This window comes from Theobroma cacao, chromosome 9 (assembly GCF_053813885.1).
Source record: "Theobroma cacao isolate CCN51 chromosome 9, ASM5381388v1, whole genome shotgun sequence".
Classification (NCBI taxonomy): Eukaryota; Viridiplantae; Streptophyta; class Magnoliopsida; order Malvales; family Malvaceae; genus Theobroma; species Theobroma cacao.
In genome coordinates this window covers 39,765,721-39,768,901 of record NC_142647.1, presented here as the reverse complement: position 1 = coordinate 39,768,901, position 3,181 = coordinate 39,765,721, and the positions used below count along the sequence as shown (strand labels likewise).

The window sequence follows — 3,181 nt, the reverse complement described above, 5'->3', positions numbered from 1 at the left end:
ATGGTAATTTTGCCACCTCAAGGGCAAAATTGTAATTTTCCACCACCAGGATATTTTTTCCAGCACATGGTCTTCCTTTGTCTTCATCTTTGACCCTTGACTAAACATGTGGAGGAGATAAAATGTTTAAATTTTTAAAATTTTAAAAACGGGCCAATGACATGATGCCATGTGTCATGCCTTTATTAATTTATTATTTTCCTTTTTAAAAGGCACAAAATCAGCCCATCTTCCACCCCATGGCCGGCCAAACCAGCAAGAAGAGAGAGAAAATAAAAACAAAACCCTAGAGAGAGAAAATCAAAGAAAAAGTGTGAATTTTCAAGGAAATTAAGTGAAAAAGGTGAGTTTTTTTCTATTAAGCTTGAGTTTTCTTATTCCCAAGCATTTCGCTTTATTTTCCATGATTAAATTACATGTTTTCATGATGAATTCAATTCTGAAAAAATGGGTTAGGAGAGAGAAAGTTGTTGGATTTATTTGATTTTAATTTATGTTAGTGTTTTTAGTTAGTTTAGCATATTTAGAAACAAAACAACAAGAAAAGAATTTATTTTCTCCCCCAACCATTAATGGCTGAATTTACCATGTAGTGAGTGAGGATGAGTTTGATTTTATTCTAGGAGAATTGGTTAAGGAATAATGAATTATGAGCCTAGAAAAATAATGGGAATTTTCAGAGCAAAAATACGAATTTTTACCCACTAGGGTTATTTTCGTAATTTGCTGTTGGGACTGATAATTTGCACCACACTGAGGGACATTAAGTTAATTTGGGTGCAATTGAGGTATAGAAATTGAAAAGAATTAAATTGGAGTTTAAACGGACCCGTTAGGAATTTAATCGGGTGATAAGACGAATTAGGCCAATACCGGGTTTAGATAGTTACCAGTGCATTTTTGCATTCCATATCATGCATTGGTAGTCTAAATTAGTTTAATTTTGATTTAGTACCAACTTGGTGAAACTCTCGATTTTGTACTGTGTCAAGGTGGTGAGTCCTCCGATAAAGGCAAGGAAATTGCATCCGAGGACCAGTAGACAGAGTGCTTCAAAAGTCTGCATTCTAGACATTGTGAGTAAACTTACTGTCATTTTAATTATCTAGGGTGGTTTTTAAATGCTTTCATGAATTCTATGGAAAAAGGAATTTAAAAAGATAAATTTTCATGTTTTATGAATAAATGAGTTTCAATGAAATTAAATTATAAATTGTTTTGAAATTAATAGTGATTTTGAAAAATAGAGTACACGGAGACTGTTAATTGTGGCAATTTGATTGTTTAAATTAACTGGCTTATGATAAATCGAGCATGATTGGCTAGTTGGCAATTGTATTGAAATGCGAATTGTTTGGTTACCTTGAAAAACTACGAATTACAAAATTGCCATATCATGTTATTGAGTTTTATTATATGGTGGATTATATATTAATTATTCACTGCAGTAGGGGGTTTCTGTGGACCAGCCTTTTAGAGGGGCACGGTAAACCCCATTATATTCTTACCTCGAACGGAGAGGCGCGTAGGGTATCTCCTGGGGTAAAGTTTAGGGTTCACTTCACGCTAAACCACCACGTGAGGGGGAACTCAGCCAACGCCAAGGAACGGCTATGTTTTCAAAACAAAAACATGATTTATGTGAAATGTGAATTTTAATAGCCTTGGCGGTCTCGGTAGGATGCCTCGGCCAAGGTGTCCCCGAGAATGGATTTATGGCACAAGCCTAGATTTTTATGAGATTCATAAGCCTCTTTACGTGTTTTGAACAAAATGTGTTCTAATGCTATAACCCAGTTTATGATGATTTACTTTATTGTCTCCATGTACTCAACTCTAGATGTTTATGATGATGTTTGTTTACTCATTGGGATTTTATAATCTCACCACCCTCCTTTCCACCCATTTCAGGTTCAGTATAGACTGTAGATAGCTGATCTCATCGAGGACTGCAGTGGGATCTGCATTTTCCAAACCGTAGGTTCACAGTCCTCTTTACTTTTGTTTATTCGGGGGCACTCTTGTTATTGTAAATTAAATTAAATATTTTGGCTTACTATATTTAAGTATGTATAAATTTATTTAACTTTTACGTTATAAAAATTATTCACGTATAACTCTATAAATATTGTTTTTTAAGAAAATAGAATATTTTACTTAATATTTCTTTTATTTTCTTATTATATTCAAATAACCATAATTTCGTTTTAAATGAAGATTTTAGACTTTTAAACTCATTTTGAATATGAATTGTGTGTTTTGTACTTGTATATTACGTTTTAGCCAGTTTTAAAATTTTTGAGAAAAATGACCAAAATACCCTTGTGAGACGAAAAATTAATATTTTATTTGTTTAAAGTTGGAAACAGCTTAAAATATTTTAGAACACGATATTTGACAATGGTTGCTCACAAGGGAACAAAGAAACTGATAGTAAAGCCTTGCGGGGTTTCGGGTTGACATTCCGGGCAATAAGTGTCTACCGGGACACCGCGGCGGTTGTCACGGGCTCGAGGGGAGTACCGGGTCGTGACAATTCGATTGGTATCAGAGCTTTTGGTTTTCAAGATCAAAGTTTTTAGTTTTAAAGTTGTTTTAAATATTTACAATATCAGTGTGGCCCCGGATTAAGTTAAGTTAGGTTAGGTTGAATAGAATGCATGCATTTGCATATAGAGCCTAAGGTTACCTAAACTTGCTCGTATTTCTTTTATAGATTATAATGCCTCCTCGACGCGGACGCCCACCTCTCACTAGATCGGTTGAGAGGGGAAGAGGTCGTTCCCAACGTCATCAGCCAGATACAGTAGAGGAGGAATCAGCTGCATCTACCATTCGGGCAGCACCTGCTGCTGAGCAGGTCGATAGTCCTCCACATCCTCCATCTCCTCAGCCACCTACTGGTATTCCCGCCATGCCTACTGAGGCAGCACAGGCATTGGCAGCTTTCTTTGCAGCAATAGCTGGTCAAGCTCAGACTGGTCAAGTTCCACCTGTAGTGGCTCCAGCTACTCCTTTGGTTCCACCACCAATACAGGATGTATCCATTTCCAAGAAGCTGAAGGAGGCTAGGCAATTGGGTTGTGTATCTTTCACTAGTGAGTTGGATGCCACTGTGGCAAAGGACTGGATTAATCAGGTGTTCGAGACTCTTTCTGATATGGGATTAGATGATGACATG

General features: G+C 36.4%; 1 long non-coding RNA gene across 1 annotated transcript; it reads left to right on the top strand.

Annotated features, from left to right (window-relative positions):
• Nucleotides 1-244: 244 nt before the first annotated feature.
• LOC148760958 (uncharacterized) lies at nucleotides 245-2,044 on the top strand. The gene is made up of 3 exons (XR_016028233.1): nucleotides 245-343; nucleotides 993-1,076; nucleotides 1,912-2,044. It is a non-coding gene; the product is annotated as an uncharacterized LOC148760958 (long non-coding RNA).
• Nucleotides 2,045-3,181: the final 1,137 nt, after the last annotated feature.